This window comes from Helicoverpa armigera, chromosome 16, assembly GCF_030705265.1.
Source record: "Helicoverpa armigera isolate CAAS_96S chromosome 16, ASM3070526v1, whole genome shotgun sequence".
Classification (NCBI taxonomy): domain Eukaryota; kingdom Metazoa; phylum Arthropoda; class Insecta; order Lepidoptera; family Noctuidae; genus Helicoverpa; species Helicoverpa armigera.
The window spans coordinates 9,150,764-9,168,414 of record NC_087135.1 but is presented as its reverse complement, the minus strand read 5'-3'; the positions used below and the strand labels follow the sequence as shown (position 1 = coordinate 9,168,414).

The 17,651-nt window shown below is 36.0% G+C and overlaps 2 protein-coding genes and 1 long non-coding RNA gene across 3 annotated transcripts in view; 1 reads left to right on the top strand and 2 right to left on the bottom strand.

The window, feature by feature from the left end:
* Positions 1-16,712, bottom strand: part of LOC110372148 (parapinopsin) — a 101,841-nt gene extending 85,129 nt beyond the window's left edge. Inside the window, exon 1 of the mRNA XM_021328710.3 lies at positions 16,563-16,712. The gene's annotated coding sequence lies outside the window, so the exon portion shown is untranslated. The remainder of the gene's footprint in view (positions 1-16,562) is intronic.
* LOC135117921 (uncharacterized) overlaps positions 1-17,651 on the bottom strand; it is a 343,287-nt gene that overhangs the window by 125,512 nt on the left and 200,124 nt on the right. The gene's annotated exons all lie outside the window — the stretch shown is intronic.
* The window catches only part of LOC110372169 (uncharacterized), a 168,357-nt gene that overhangs the window by 135,051 nt on the left and 15,655 nt on the right, over positions 1-17,651 (top strand). The window lies entirely within an intron of this gene.

Here is a 17,651-nt window from a genome sequence, read left to right as displayed (position 1 = left end):
TAGGTACTCTTAATTAGTCTCAACAATTGAATAGTTTCAAAAATATTTTCTTGATGAAATAGGGATAGTTCTATGATTATGATATCGTTTTCTAGAAAATACTATCTAAGTCTACAGTTTCTACCTAAGTATTTCTACCCACTTATCCAAGAGATGAATCAAAAGCTTATTTATTTATAGGTACATTGATAAAAAATCCTAGTTAGAAGTTGATAGAGACTTTTCCAATGTACTTTTTTATATCCAGCCCACATAACACGACTATGCTAGAGGCCTTGTACCTCTATTAAAGCCTTTGTAGAATATAGTCGAATATTCCGATATTATGTTACAGTATCCTTGAACACCTCTATAGTATATGTATCTAGTGTACTCACTACAATGTATACACTTCGTACGTAATTAGTTGCAATTCAGTATATTAAGCAAATAGAAACTATTAATATCAATAATCAATATTAATCTATAATAGGGAAATATTAAAACTAGGTATCAAAATATTCATCCGCATCGCTGTCAGCTGGGATCGTGCCCAAAAGGCTGGCTGCATTGCCACGCTGGATGGCAATGCATATCCTTTGACCGAAGTATAGGCCAGCCCTTTGGTCACGAGTGGACTCCACTAATCGCTTACTAATTTCTCGAAATAGTTCAGGGCACTTGGGCCCCATGGTCCCAGGGTTTCAACCCCAAACGGCTCAAAAATGCAATTGCCGGTGAGGTTTACATATTTGTGCCGCTTGAGGTTTTCCGCGGCCGCAGCAGCTGCACCGACACAGCTCGCCGTACTGGGAAGGTGGGAAGGTGCAAGGGTGTCGACGCAGGTTGCGTCCCACACCAAAGACCTTCCCATCTTCCAAGGCATTATAGACATCCCGTCTGGTCTCTTGCCATCGTCGCGTGCCAAGCCTCTGGGTTCTAAAATGGTTGGCACTCCGGTGGTGACAAGAGCACGACGGATAATGTCATTTATGCTGGCGTGTCGTGCCATGCGACCAGCACTTTTGCTACAGGAAAGACCATGGTGCCCAAGGCGGTCCACAGATTCACCACACTGGCAGCGATGCGGAGCCGCAGTGGGAGCGCCGAGGCGTAGGCATGTAGCGAGCCGGAATGTAGTGTCACCCAGCATGGTCCCAACGCTGGGTGACGGCAGTGCGTGAAGCCATAGCCCTGACTCCCACTCTCCCACAGCCAGTAGGCGGGCACGCTCAGCAGTATTGACAGATGTTTCAATTAGTTTATTTCTCGTCAATCTGCAGAGCGGTTCGTCCCACTGTCTCTGGGAAGCCGGGTTTTCAGGGAAGGCTGTGTTTGGGCAAGCCACTTTCCAGGCGTTCATGCCATCAGTCAGACACGGCACCTCAGAATCGACCAGTGAAGGGGCTAAAATTTTTCTGGTCAACTCCTTAGTGCCGCAGACCGAGGATAGGAACGCCGGTAGACTCAAACTGGAAATTTTGCGGACACCGAGGCCACCGAATCTGATCGGAAGGGTGGCTTGAAGCCACGCTCGGTCGTCCAAGGCCAAATTAAAAACAGATGTAAGAGTAGTACGGATAATTTGGTCAATTCTGTCTAAAAGATGTGGCTGCTTCCATAAGGGAGAGGAGCGAAGGTTGTATATAAATTTTGGGCCAAAACAACAGTATTTTACTAAGGTAAAAGCCGAATGAAGATTAATTTTAAAAAGTCTATCCGAAATGTCATTAAAATTTGAAATTTTGTTATCTATGAATGTTGTGAAACTTTCTTCCAAAATAGGTGAACCTAGGAGGTGCAATGATGTTTCGTCCAGAATTTTAATTTGAGGTGCTATGACATTAAATTTTGATATGATTGTCTGTCTGTCCGGGATGTCAGGAACAAAAATTTCACATTTTGATAAATTTAGATCCAGTCCAATCGAATGAAATTTTTCTTTTAGGAATATGAGGTCTTGGTATCAATATGTTATTACCTGTAATAATCTGCTGCCTGACTTAAGTCAATTACTGCTGGTGGTGTCGAGCTTCCACCAAAATTTAAATGAAACAACTCTTACGGATTTTATCGTGGTTATAGTAATATTACTTAATCCAGACGTTTCGGATCCTTTACAGCATCCATGGTCACGGTCAGACTAAGGTGTTGGTCGTGTTAACAGTTTATTTACACACAGCTTCCCTACATTTTGTTGATTATTATTGACAATTCGAGTCACGCAAAACGTATCCTTAGGTCTAGCAGTCAGCTGCGGGATTGTTCGAAATAGTTACCGCGGCCTTGTTACATAAAAGGCATACGACGGAACACGACGGTTTTTAGTCAGTAAGAGTCTGACACTCTCTCACCGCTGCTAACCCACAGCGGGAGGGGTCATTTGATGATTTTTGACGTCGGAAAAAAAAACCGCCTTTAGAGGTTTCTTGAATTTCAAGTTTCTTGAATTTTTCTAACAAAAGAGTCAGCTATTATTCAGTCATCAATAACACCTGTAGGTACCATTTATCTAAAATACCAAATATGTCCGACTGTCAGCCATCATGTACACGATAAAATTTCAAACAAACGAGGCACATAATCCTAGCTTAAAACATAAGCTTTGAGGATTAAAATCTGTTCATTAAATCGACGCCATAATGGGGTATTGTGTAAATGTCTGAGCCATACCAATGTCATAATACCTTTGTGTATTCGACATTAATTGTTTGTTGATATTGTATGTCGTAGTCATGGAGAAGAAAATGACGAACGAAGATGTCATAACGCAAAATCTCCTAAGAAAGTAGCGTCGCCATAATGGGGTGGACGAAGAACGTTACTGGCACACTCCTCTATTGGAACCCGCCCATTAAAAAAAAGAAGATTAAAGATTAAAAATCATCAACAGTAGTGTCAAATAACCCGATCAATCGTAAGTTCAGTCAGTGATCGGTTTGGTTACACCCACCGTACGTAGGTACTTGACTTAGAAGGAAGACCCTGACGTACCTTATCGCATCTCCGTTCATCTTTCTTTCCTCCTTGATCGTAGGTGATTGTTAGGCTAAGTAGCCTTGAAGTTAGGTAATTAATAACTGACATTAAGCTTGTCATGCCCAAAGGGGAAGGTAAAGATTTACAGAAGGTTCACCTGTCATAGTTGTACCTATAAGTTTACAATTAGTAGACAGCGTAGGTACAATAACCTCGCGTACTGGTTTAAGACAGTGTTTATTATATCAACTAGCTTCCGCCCGCGGCTTCGCCCGCGTAGAGTTCGGTTATATCGCGTTTTCAAGAGAATTCTTCAAAAGTCCGGGATAAATACTATCCTATGTTCTTTCTCAAGGTCAACTGTACCAAATTTGATTAAAGTCAGTTCAGTGGTTTAAACGTGAAAGAGTAACAGACAGACAGACAGAGTTACTTTCGCATTTATAATATTAGTAGGGATTATCAACTGACTTCCAAAACAGGACCAGGTACTCAATATGGATGGTTTTTTGCTCAACATGTGTCTTGGAATGAAGCATCTTGTCAAGCAGTTCTGTTCTCATAGATTAAGCTGTTAAGAAATAAAATTAAGACTGCAAAATTTTAGAGTTTCTCCAGTAAAAATTGTTTTCTTCGCCATATACTCACATCAACAGTAGTGTAATTCTTTAAGCTTTTGTTTCTTTGTGTTTAAAATGCTGTTGTTTAAAATAAATTGATATTATTACGTCCTAACGTGGCACTGATGTGCGATCACGTCATTTCTAGGCTGATATTATAAGCGAGGATTTTTAATTGGCTCTCTGTCGACTATGACTTCCTTCTATTGTTTAGCTGTAAGTCCTCCATAGTTTATTAAATAAATAAATAATAGAAAGAAAAAAATTGTACTACCCAATATTTGTTACAAATAAATATCATCTAAAAATAGCACCTTTACCCTTCAAAATGAAATACCTGGTACAATTTCCATGAACCCCTGATTTTCGCTTTGTCAACCTTCAATAACCCAGTTTACTCGGAACTATTATAGACGCCAAGTGTGAACCGTTCAATTTGTATAAATTACCTACATTATAATATATTGTTGTGCTACCTATCCGTCTTAATTTTCAATACTGTGAATAGTTTAGTGCTAATTATATGTTGAAATTGTGTTAATTATGCGTGTGTTGTGGTGACAGTAATTATGGCTTTCAAGATGAATGATGAATGATGTCGATCACGTTTTAAAGTCAACGTCAGCGAAAATTATTCCTTTTGACGTTAAACTGAACTAAACGAATAAATAACTAACTAAGTAGTTTTAAATATATAGAGCAAACAGACAGTTGCAAGCCATTCTTCCAAAAACACAACATCTTAACTCTCCCCTGTATCTACATACTAGAATCATGTAAATTTGTCCGTAAACATCAAGAGCTGTACACTCAACGAGACGACAACCAATCACGCTATCAACTCAGACCCCGCGCTAAACTAAATATACCTAAGTCTAGTTTAAAAATGCACTCGACAAGTCCCTACGTTATGTCTATTAAATTGTACAATAAACTACCCGCACAAATAAAAAGAGAAGATAAAATTAATATATTTTTAAAAAAACTTAGACAATTTCTTATAAGTAAATGCTACTATTCCATTAACGAATACCTAAATGATAAAAATATAAAGACATAAACAGCCACACGCACATACACACACACACACACACATATACGCGCTCACACACAGCTTCCAAGTTTACAGTGTAGATTAAGTGTTTAAATAAATAAATAAAAAATAAAAAAACTTTAAAATATAAATATGTATAACTTATTTGCCTATATAACTACTTTAGTCTTAGTCAACAATAATAAGTAACATAGCCGATAAGAGCTTCCTCTCTCCTATCCCACTTATTTTGCTGTGCCCGACAGGGTCCATGTGAACTATTTATAAGTACTACCACCTAAGAATACATGTGGAAAGCAATAAAAGTATTGAGTATTGAGTATTGAGTATTGAGTATTGAGTATTAAAAAATGCGATTCAACATGATTATCGTATTACTTACAGAATTATTTTTTTTTTCTCAAAATTAGTACGAAACTCCCATTGGTCTCGTTTTTGAAACTTTAAGAATCTCCATGAAGAAAATCCTCAAACTTTCACACAAAAAAGAAGAATTAATTTATGTGTTGATAAACCATTGGGTATTTAGACTTATTGGTAGCAAAACATTATAATATCGTTTCATGAACTTTTTGTGCTAAGTCTGCCAACTTTCACGAACTCCTTTGTACACATATTTAGGTAGTACAAATCAAACATGGGGTCATTGAACTCGAGCCATTGTCACGTAAAAATAAAAAAGTCTATTCATGATCCCGTATACGCTTTGTAAATAAAACAGGACAAACTGGAAAGGCTAATTACGTATTTTGTGCCGGGTTGATGTTAAGCGATGCGACCCGAATTCACAGGATGTTGAAAACCCTTGACCGGTACAAAAAAGGGGTGATTGTACTTGTTACTGAACAATTGAAGCTGTTGCTATATATTGAACTGCCTCGTTGAGTACGAGGTCTCGGGTTCGATTCCCGTGTTCCGAAATCGCTTTGTGGGTTTTAGAAACTTTCACAAAGCAGCCCGATGCCTGGAAGCTGGTGATTGATACACCCGTGCATCGGAGAGCATGTCGGTCCTGCGCCGGATCTCTCTCCGGTCGTGTCCGATTGCCGTCCCATCGGGCTATGACAGTGAAGGAATAGTGAGTGCACCTGTGTCTGCGCAAATGCCTGTTCACTATAATATATTCTGCGCAGTCTCTTTACAGCCGCCGTAGCTGAAAATCTTAGCTGATAATTGGCTAGGAGGACATTAAATAATTATACTCACGGCAGATTCTGAGTAGCAAAACTCTGTCGCTCGGTTTTAAACGTAATCTTTTACACATTAAGTTGCCAATTTTGACGACCTCTATGGCGCAATGGTCACCAAGCCGGACTGCCGAATCTGAGGTCCCGGGTTCGATTCCCGGTTCGGTCGACATTTGTGTGATGAGCATGCTTGTTGATCGTGGTCTGGGTGTTACAATATGTACTTATAAATATGTATATGTGTAGCTATATGTAGTTTATCAGTTGTGTTAGCACCCATAACACAAGTTAATTAATAACTTACCATGGGGCTAACCAACCGTGTGTGAAAAGTTGTCCCGACATTATTTATTTATTATTAAGTTGCCAATTGTTTATTTAAAATCCGTTTGAAAGCGTTGTAATTCACATAGTAATAAGACGCAATTTATTGCGTCAATTTACCTAAATACTGACTTCAACTTGCCTTGGAGCATTGCAAAGCTATAATTACACTCTCCCAATGTCCACTGTCCAGTTTGATAATTGACTGTGAAAGCCAAGACGAGCTCTCAACTGAGATCTAACAGGCTTCCAATTGGACCAATCATCTGCACAATATTAGAGTACAGTACGTCTGTTAACTGGTTAACTGGATGCAGCTGCGGTTCTTCATTAGGCCGTCCCTAGACGAACAACTATATTGCGCAATATTACGTTTTGTGCTTTATCTAGTACTAGCGACCCGCCCCGGCTTCGCACGGGATAATATTTCCCACTATTTTATGTACATAATTATGTTATTATACATATAAACGTTACTCTTAAAAAACCGCATGAAAATCAGTTGCGTAGTTTTGAAGATCTAAGCGTACATGGGGACAGACAGACGGCGGACAGCGACTTTGTTTTATACTTGGTATGTAGTTAAGATTTGATTGTTTGTTTGTTTGACATGAATAGGCTCTGAAACTACTGGACTAACTTGAAAAAATCTTTTACTGCGGTAGCTACACTATTCCCGAGTAACATAGGCTATATTTTATCGTAATGGAGGCAGTAGCTCCCACGAAACGTGGGTGAAACCGCGAGAAACCCACTAGTTCTTAATATAAAGTTAATATTGAAGATTTGAACAATGATTTAAGCCTCAAATTATGTATTGCACAATATGATTGTAGGTCTAGGGTTCGCCTTATAAAGGCTATAACTAATATTGCTCTCCATTAGTACTGATAAAATAATTGCCTGTCCAATGCACGTTCTGTAGAATGCAGTGTGCATTCAGAAGTAATTTCCGATAACAATGTGGAATAATTGGCTGTTTGTTTTATTGTGCTATCGCAGTTGTAGAAGACCTTATTTTTTTAACGACGTCAAAAATCATCAAATGACCCTCCCCGCTGTGGGTTAGCAGACTCACACCGCAGACTCTTACTGACTAAAAACCGTAGTGTTCCGTCGCAGGCCTTTTATGTACCAGGGCCGCGGTAAATCTAGTTGTAGAAGACCTCGTGGGTAAATCAAAACCCCGTGTCGATCGATTATATAGTCGTCATACGAGTTCTTCTGTGTTTCGGAAAGCATGAGAAAATGTAGGTCTCGGCTGTCATTTGAACATCTCCGGCAGTCGTTACGGGTAGATAGAAGCCAGAAAGTCTGATAACCAGTCTTACTTAGGGGCATTGGGTTGCCCGGATAACTGGGTTGAGGAGGTCAGAGATAGACAGTCGCTCCTTGTAAATATCCGGTTAGAATGGAAGCCGAAAGGGCTAAGAATGGTTTGTAACAACTGTTTCATATTAATTAAGTTACAAAATGGAAATGAGAGTGTATCCTTTCCTTAGGCATTTGCCTTAAGGCCATCAGTAAAAAAAGCTATTTATTTCCTAATTATCATGTTAAATACCACAGTGTAGAAAATAATTATACCGCTAATTAATCACGCAAAGAAACATTCGACGTGCAGAAAATAACTTATTTTAAATGTTAACTATTAAATTTCTATTGGTTATTATGTGCAAGTTAACAACATATTTCCTTGCACACGCGACTACTATTTTCTTATCTAGGTCAAAACTATTACATATAAGTACCTTTTGCTAAAGCTACCTATTTATATGAAGTTATACCAATACTGGCTTCCACCCGCGGTTTCACCCGCTTCTCAAGAGAACAAGTAGCATACTTATGTACAATTCTGACATGTAAGATATACATATTACGGTAATTTTTTATCAAAATGCATTCGGTAGTTTTTGTGTGAAAACGGAACAATCCTCAATACCCATACATACAAAATTTCACGTACATATACATATACCTAATATTAGGTAAGATTACTTGCGATTCATTTTTTTTATTTATTTAATGTGAAAAGCGAATTCAGTCACGCGTCTTATCGAGCCACTTATAATAGTCGTTATGGGAAAAATGTCTCTAATATCGTTTTCTCCTTAATCGAACATGAAATGTCATGAAAGGATTTGCTCCAAATACGTTTGTAACTTTGCAATCGATCAGTCAAGGATATTACTGATTTTTGACAATATAGTTTTCTTTTTTTAGTTTTAATTTTGTGAACAATTAAAAGTATCGTGATTGTCTTGAAGCTTGTCGATAACAGAAATTATTTTATAGCGTACAAGTTGCTTTTCCACGGTTTTCATTCTTCAATCTATGCTACTTGTAAATAGTGTAGATTCCCAAAAGTGAAAGAATTTCTCGAAACGGATTAGCAGTTTCAGAGCTTTTAGGGAAGAAACTAACAAAAATATTTCCCTTTTAATTTGCATCTGTAGATTAGTGTAGCCTGTGTATTTATATTATATTATACATTATTATATTATTCGATTTCATAATGAATCAATCTACTAACAATAAATAGTAGGTATCCAAAACCGATTTTGTTTCAAAGTTATCTTTTCTTAGGTATCACTTAAATACCATTACTTACTTAGACATTCCGTTGAGACTTTCCACAGTATTTGATTGAAGTTAGATTGTTTGTGAACTTGAATGGAGTAGGCCTTTAAAGTATTCATGTGTGAGAGTTCGTCAATATGCCCTTTTTGAGGACAATTTATTGGTGGAATATTTTCCTAAATTTTGTATGGATCTTGTACGTTATTTTGGCAATTTATTGGTTTACAGAATACATACATCGAGAAGAGTCCGCACTTAGCTATTATGGATACAATTTTAGCATAGTAAAAATAGTGCCAAAAGTGGTAAAAAAGGTGTTGGCAAGTGTTAGTCGTAAAATCCAAAATTCAGCTTTGCAAGTCATATGGGCTATTGAATTTCGCATGCAAATGAACTCGCGGATAATAGCTAGTACTTACAATAAGAAGGGTTATACCCTTTTGACCCTTCCCAAGATAAAGGTAACTCGAAAAATTCTTGAGGTCTTACATTTTGCCAGCATAGACTAAATGTGTTACAATAAAAAAGCTGAGCCAGATATTTTATTTCGGACCCAAACTCTGGGTGATAACTGTTTTATTGGAATAATAGGAACGAAAGACATTTCCAAAGTTCATTGGTTTAGTTGAAGGACGAAGCTTGAAGAATTTATTTGAAAACAATTGCGAGGACGCTATAGTAATAAAGAGGTCGAGAGATTTAATATATTTTGAGTTAGCAACAATAAATAGCGACAGAATATAATGTAGTTTCTTCTTCAGCGTTGGGTAATTTATTGACTTTTTGCAAAGGATTTTATATGAAGATTGAGCGTACCTTTGTATATGCTTAGACGTTGAAATGAAAAAAAATTGGTTTTGTTTTGTTTTTTCCTTTTTAATAGGTTACCGAATATTTTTTGCAGTTGACAACTGTATCAAGGGAAATACCATTTTTTGTACTGACTGACAGGATTGTGAACTGCACCAAAAAACGGTCAGACCATAAAAGTCACAGTTAATTGTCATGTGTCGAGTTCAAAAATTGTTTCTTGAATTGCAATTGTCGTCCTATCTCGCACGTCATGTTGACCGCAAAAATGCTTCCTTCAATCTAAGCAACACAACCCAGTTAGTAGGTAACAAGTTTCCTCGAATTCAGTTTACAAAGTCCCGAAAAAACTAACAAGCATAGCAATGAAAATAAAAGTTTGTGAAAGGTCGTAAAAGAGAAATTGCGGATAGAAAAACAACTTTCAGGTAGATTTTTTTTTAGAAATAAGCAGTATCTTTGAATTCAATTGTAGGTACTATGCGATATCTAATGGTTGTTAACAGTGTGTACATAAATTGTAAAATAAAATAAAAAATAATTGCGCAAAAAGCTGCCCAACATATTAAAAGTCAGCACGGAACTTTTGTTTTGTGTTTTTTGTCATGTTGCGCGCCAAATGTTGCCTAGTGGTAACTGTTTAAGCCTTTTTATCGTCCCACTGCTGGGCACAGGCCTCCTCTCACACGGAAAAGGATAGGACCTAGGAGGACCTAGTGGTAACGCCGCTTTACAAAGACTTATAGAAGCAAGTTATCGCAAAAATATTATCCTCAAACATTTTTTCGGTAAAATTCCAATAGTATTGAGTAATTGGTTGTTTTCTTCAAATACCGATACTAATATTGGTTGCAACCCTATAGAAACTATACCTACAGGTAAACCAATTCTTAGAATTCCTAACAAATATTTGATAGAAAATAATTTGTAACAAACCTTCTTTCTAGATATTTACGACACAATTCTCGGAATTACAGTCAAAATTCTTGTAGAATCAATCAATTAATGAAATTGAAGGTAAACAGTTAATTTATTATTTCGATGAAAAAACAGGTGTTCGTATAGGTCTTCACGAAACCAATTAAAAGTATCCGGAATTCAATGGGGCGATTGAACTCCGATTTCCGAAGTCCGGATCCGCAGTCACTCGAGTTACGTAACTTGACACGTGTCAAAACAAATCTAAGAAGGGTTTTGAGGCACGTGTGTCAATTTTGCAAAATAACTACAGTGAGCTATTGGATATAAGTTACCTCATGTAATTTTAAGGTTACACGTGAATTCTAAATTCTGAGCTGATGAATGTGAGAAACCGCACATGCGCGAAATTGTGGACTAACTTGGCCCATTAACTAAAGGCCTAGACTTGTATTATCATATAAATCTACTCGGGCTTTATGAGACTTAAAATTGATTCGTATTTCAAAGTGAGAAACTGAATAAATTGTCTCGTTTATTTTTTTATCTGTTTTGCGTAGGTTTTGGTCACTTTTTTTAATAAGTATCTACCTAGAGGCTTTTGATATTGCAACTCGTCATTTTAAATGTTTAATTACGTTATTTGACAGTTCAAAATGGTTATGTCGTGTCAAATCAATCTCATACGTCGACAAAAAAATAAAAGAGTTGTGTTCCATGAATTTCGATCTATATCATAAATGGCTGCTAATGATTGCTTTGCAATCAATCAAGTCGGTATCGGATCAATATTTTGTAGGTCAGTAAGTTATTAAGTAATGCCTGTAGTATGAAATATTGTGGGAATATAAAAAAAATACTGGATAAATTGGATTTTGCCCACGCCACGCCACGGATTCGCCCACATTCTTCATGCCCTTAGGCCCAAAAGTGGGAAGATTGAAGGTTATTATATTAAACTTGTGGCTCGCATGAGCTTTGGATAGTTTATTCGTAAATATCTCTATCTATTAATAGAAATGCAATAGCACTCTTTAATAAAGAGTGCTAAAGTTTACAACATAAATAGAGTCTTTATTATGTTGTTTGAGTAAAAAAAAGTTGTGTAAATAAATGTTTTCCTTTCCTTCTTTTTTCTTTGTGAACTGTTTTTTTTTTAATAATTTCACATATTCATAATTAGGGTGTGGTTCAGTGTGGTTAACACTGAACAACCTAATTATGAATCACTTCGTAAAGGTGCATGAAAATGTGATTGCATGAAAGTGCAGTAGTTTTTGAGTTTATTATAAACAGACAGTGGTGATACATTTTCTGCAATAAAATATTTATGTAGTCACTTTTAAAGAGTCGAACTACATAATCTAAATGCATATATTTTGAAGTAGGTATGAACTATAATTCCAGGAACGAATGCAATCCAGGCTTAGCTTTAATTAGCTAATGTAACACATTGATATGACTGATGAAAATAGAACGCAGACATTATTGGATTCATCCGACACGATATTTCTCAGTATTTGGGCTTATTTACTGGAAATAAACCGGCCAAATATCAACTATGTATTAGGTGGAACTAGTATATTTTGAAAAGTTTAATTGTGATTCGTTTGTAAAAGGTTTAACAATCGGATTAAGGAATGATACAATTATCGTATTATTTGCTAAAAATCAGTTTATGTTCGTGACGTTGTTTCTCAACACGTGATGACTACAACATCTAATGCTGATATTACAGTAGATGACAGACAGTTGCTTGTATGAACATCATCTTCCGAGCCTTTTCCCAACTATGTTGGGGTCCGCTATGTACCGCCGGATGCAGCTGTGTACCAGTGTGTTACCCAGTTACCCGGGCAACCCAATACCCCTTCTGCTTCCAACTACCCGTAACGACCGCCAAGGATGTTCAATGACAGCCGGGACCTACACTTTAACGTGCCATCCGAAACACAGGCTTGTATGAACATCATTCGCGCTTTTAACCCCATGCTGAATGAAAAATGCTTCGTAGGGGTTTCGGCTACTGGCTCAGTCATGGTGACTGTAAAACCTGCCTAATATCTAGATAAGCTGATCATGACATTAACTTACATATATAATCGCAAAAATAGATGTGAGCTTACGTTATCGGTCATAAAAATATACGAATACACTGAATTGTCATTAAGGATAACATTTGCGGTGTGTTATCAAAAATAGGTAGGTAACATGAGAGAATGAGTATTTTGATAGTTAGATTTACAATGTTTCACTATAATGAAGATAAATATGTCGTAGATAAGGTAATTCTATCCCGGAAAACGCTGAATTTTTTTTCATTTTCCCCCCTGATTTCAGTTGAAAATATTACAATATTTGCATAGCAAAAATATTTTTTAAATTCGATTAGAATGCATGCCACAAATAATAAACTGAATTCCTTTTTTGTATTTCAGTTTTATACATTTATACCAATAAAAATCACTCGTATTTATGCGTATCATAGATTCACATAAATTACAAAAACTATGTTTTATAAATTACTTTATTATCACTTATTCATAAAGGCTTAAGTGAAAAGAGAAAATAACTTTTAGGCTTTAATACCTATCGCTTAACAAAAGCTTGCATTACCTTTGTAAAATGTTCTAAAAAATAATAATTCGGGCGTTATAAAGTATTTCGAAGAATCTACTAGTATAATAGGGCTTATAAATTCTTTGAAAGTTATTGTGTGTTAAGTTAAATACTCATCTAAACGTGAAGATGGATTTTTCACGTGTTGCAAGATTTTTTATGCGTTTTGCAGTAATATAATATTTTCACAAATCACTCATTTTTATGACTTTTGAAAATGTATTTTATTTTAAAGCTTCGTGATATTGACAATATAAAACAACGATTGAAAAATATAACAACAATAGGTATAAACATTAAAAAGACAACATTTTGCTGTCTTCATTTTCATGGCCTTCGAAAAATAAAGTTTGAAAAATACCTGTACATACTTAGGTATTTCTCAAACTTTTTCTAACTCGTTTATTTTTTAGGAACTTTTTACGAGTAAGGAGCGTACTTCATTACTACGTAAGTAGGTAACATAAAGAAACCATAAAAAAATCTTCACCTGTCTCAGAGCAAAAGTGTTAGTAACAAACAGCGAAATGCTCACATTTTATGATACTAGTGTTTTACGCGGTTTTATTCATCTTGAAAGGCTTCCAAAATCGTACTTTGACATAAGTAGGTACACTTATATAGTCTCTGGTATTTATATTTTCTTATTTTAGGGTACCCACCCACACACTGCAAACTTTTAGTCGGCCGGTATTAAGTAAAAAATTAAGTAGGTAAAGATATTTAAACATTGAAATACCAATTTTTTTTATTTTCATGAAATGTATGCCTCCTATCATATTCTTAAGAATATTACTATCTATTTAATTGATTATATTAAACCAAAGAGAGTTATATGGAGCGCAGCGTAGATTTTATGATGACTATTAAATAAGATTGTAATACTTTAGTCTTACAAATTGCATGATATTAAACCCAATGCAAGAATATAAGTATAAGAATTATAATTTTTATCTAACTTTACAATAACAATTTTCTTTAAGCTTTCTCAAATTAACTATGTATTATTTTATTTATGGTTCATACAAAAAATATTCGGCATGTTACAGTGTCTTAATTTTATTTCTAAGTTTTAAACTAGTGAGCTCAAATTACTGATTGTACTATATTTTTTCCTTAAATTTTAGGAAAGATATTTTTTTATTCCGCGAGGTTTCGAATCAAGGCTTGCATGCAGGATATAATCCATGAACATACACCACAACCATATACAGCGGAATTAACACTAAATCTTAATAATTTTTCCTAGCAATTAATGTAGCAAGTGCAGCGTAAGACGTCCATCAACGAGGTGGACAGTCGACCTTATAAAGGTTGCAGGAAGACGCTGGATGCAGGTCGCCTCCAACAGGTATCTGTGGAGATCAAAGGGGGAGGCCTATGTTCAGCAGTGGACGTGCTGTGGCTGAGATGATGATGATGAATTAATGTCATGGATTTCTGCGAAAGAACGCCTGTTTCCATGATTTAAGTATACTTTTTTCCTGCAAAAAGTGTATTCCAGACACAAACAAAAAATAAATAAATAAACAAACAGAGATATTTTCTCATACGCACATAATAATATCAGAAAATATCCTTTTGTTCCCTTTCAAATGAAACTCCGACTGTCTGTAATTTAACCTGAGGTGTGCCAAGGGAATTGCTATGTGCTCATAATTAATTAGCAAAAGTACTAGATTTCACATTTGTACATGTATTTTATTAAGAATGTTATTTTAGTAGAAATTCATGTGCTATATAAGCATGTAAGTATAACCGATCTCTTTTAAGTTTTGATTCAACTGTAAGAGTAAGTCATTAAGGCAGTCAATACATGGATCTTGTGTCTGTATACTTCCATATACCTAGGTATCTCAAATCAAAACAAACGTAATAAAAGTAATTGTATCTGGTTTTAACGAATGTCAATCGCAGAAAAACGTCACGTCTGTGTAATTTTATATGCGTATGACGATCAAACCACGCCACACGATCGTATGAATGGAGATGAGGATTTATACGTTTCTATTATACGTATTACCTACTTATTCATATAATAATCTTTGTGGCATCAAAACTACGGTTAACGATACAATTTAATCGTGATACAAAGACAGTCAAAAGGATTTACGTAGGATTCATTTTATCAGGGTTTAAGAGTCGGAGTTACCTCGCGATGCTAATAGAACCCTCAGGAAGCTTAGGTGTTTAATATGTTATAGTGTTTTATTTTGCACGACCGAAAGCGCGGACAATATCAGTTCTGACATTGGCAAAATCTTCAAGATCGCCATTGAATGCATCGCTTGTCATATTTAAATGCGTTACTAAATAAAAGTAACGTTATCATCACTACAAATTCATCATCCGCCTAGCCTTTTCCCAGCATATCTTGAGGTCGGCTTCCACCCTAACCGCTTGCATTTGAGTACTAGTGTTTTACAAGAAGAGACTTCCTATCTGACCTCCTCAACCCCGTCACCCGGGCAACCCAATACCCCTTGGTTAAGCTGGTGTCAGACATACTGGATTTTTACCCGTAACGACTGCCAAAGATTCAAATGACGGCCCATTTAACCATGCCATATTAAAATGTGCTACTAAATAAAGATATTGTATAATCATCTGTTCACATTGCCCGTTGCTATTTGAAGCTCTACGAACTAACATAATAATGACGTTTGTTATTTTGATTATCATATTTGGTACTGTATCAGTTATGATCGTCATAAGTTTTTATTGTCTCCTTTTATGTGTGGTTAGCAGTAAACACACTTTCACTAATTGTTACATACTCGTGCCTGCGACTTTTCTTTAAGTAAGTAAAGACCAGTAAGTCTGACACCAGTCTAACCAAGGTGTATTGGGTTGCCCGGGTAACTGGTTTGAGGAGGTCAGATAGGGCAGTCGCTCCTTGTAAAGCGCTGGTACTCAGCTACATCCGGTTAGACTGGAAGCCGACCCCAACATAGTTGGGGAAATGGCTCGGAGGATGATGCCTGCGACTTTTCTTTAGGTTTAAGTCCACCCTTATCTGTGGTTTATCTTTTCACTTTCCCTTTATTTATGATGATGAGTTGAGATAAAGTGATTTTGTAAAAAAAGTACTTAATCCGAGTCTGTTAGAGATATTTGAGTATCAAGTTTCAATGGAATTCAGCAGTTTATTTTTTGGGAATTTTTTTTTGGTTTCTGCGGTTTTATGAGACGATTATAAAATAATGGAAATCCGGAAGTAATGTGGATATGCAAAATTTGCAGGAGGATTTGAAAATGTAAAAGAATAAAAATTGGTTGTCTTATGCCCAACTGATAATATAATCTGTCAATGAACTTATTTTTTCAGAATAATTTGTATGAAGAATAGGAAAAGGGTCTGAATTTCGCGTTAGTTCTTGATAAAACTTGTTTGATACATTTTCCTTAACTTTCACCCTAGAATTTCCCATTCATTCTGAAAAGTACCACATAACGCTACTTATCCTAATCAAAGAGCTCTCTATAACTTACCTAAGGCATTATGATCCACAAATCCAGAACAATTCACTTCAAAACCAGAACCAATCCGAAAAATGTAAGTTATTGAATAAATACGAGAAACAAAGTACGATTTGAAACCACTGGGAACGCGGGACGTCCGTCACAGGCGGCGGTCTACGCGATACTAAATGAAAAGGGGATGTGAATCTTATATATACGCCTGACTCTGTTGCAACCACCTGTTCCGAAGGGGTACAAGAAAACTGAGTTTTCATGGTTTCGGAAAATCTTTGTTTAATTTTTTTTCCCGTTTGGCTTTTTTTTTTGCTTTTTGCAAACGTTTGGTTAAACAACGTGATTTTGGAAAAAGTTTTATGTTACGCTTTTTGTGGGATTTCTGGGACCCTCAAAACGTGTTTTGGGTGGAAATTGTTTGTTCGTTGAAAATGTAAATTTCAAAAAATGTTGCTACCTGTATACGAATCCAATATGTATGATAAATAATTTAGTAGGAGTATGTAACTCAGTGTTTATCGTTTACAAACTACACTTAATTAAATTACCCCTTAAATTAAAGTTCCTATTTCTGCGAAAGAATCAGTAGCCATTACTTTTCAAGCAGTTTTACCTTGTAAAGTGTTCTGTAATTTGTTTTAGACATTTTAGCAGAACTTTGTGATTCCAAGAGTAGGTGTTGACTCGAGCACTAGATTCTAAGAAATATAATAAAAAATGTAAACGTTTGGTTAAAGTTTAATGTTTTATTAACTTCTGGCGAATCATTTATTCATTACAGTTAAAGCTTAAGTCAAATTAAATAGGAGGCAATTGCTCCTACCTTTTACCAAGAAATGCCTACGCCACTAACTGTGAGTTGTACCATCTAACTACTTATTTTAACCGAACCATTTTCAGTTTTCAAATAGCTGATTTGACGGTCATCTCAGCTGCCTAGCCTTTTTCCAATTGTATTAGGGTTGGTTTCCAGTCTAAACAGATACCTTTTGGCAAGATAAATCATTGATTTTACCAATTGGCAGCAATTTCAGCGCTGGTTATAGATTGGTTATCGTTATAGTTAAATGATGCTACTCACCCTGACAATTTCTCGAACTTAAA